Source organism: Penaeus monodon, chromosome 21 (assembly GCF_015228065.2).
Source record: "Penaeus monodon isolate SGIC_2016 chromosome 21, NSTDA_Pmon_1, whole genome shotgun sequence".
NCBI classification, from domain to species: domain Eukaryota; kingdom Metazoa; phylum Arthropoda; class Malacostraca; order Decapoda; family Penaeidae; genus Penaeus; species Penaeus monodon.
The window spans coordinates 33,138,650-33,139,056 of NC_051406.1; positions in this window are offsets into that span (position 1 = coordinate 33,138,650).

A 407-nucleotide genomic window follows, 5' to 3' on the forward strand; every position below is an offset into this window, starting at 1 on the left:
CAGCAAAGATAGAAGAAGAATAGAAAAAAAGGTGAAGAGAAAAGAGGATAAGGAATAATAAGAAAAAAAAGAGAATCTTAAACTAATAACCTTTTTTTACAGATAATGATTACTTTTGGTTATTTCCATATTAATAAAAAAACCCGGGAAATCGCCAAGACACCTTATATTTATTTGCTGCCGTAACCCCCGTCAGATCTACAAACGATATACTCCTACTATGATATAACGAATATTATCTTTAAAACATCATCCTTGCGTGTTTTATATCCATAATCCTTCACCTCTTGCCATTCAACTTGAACCTGAAATCTAGTATTTAAACTTCGACATTTAAACAAACAAACAAACAAAAACAGGCTTTGGAGAGTAGGGTTAATGGTCCTTATACCTTATAGATATGTGAG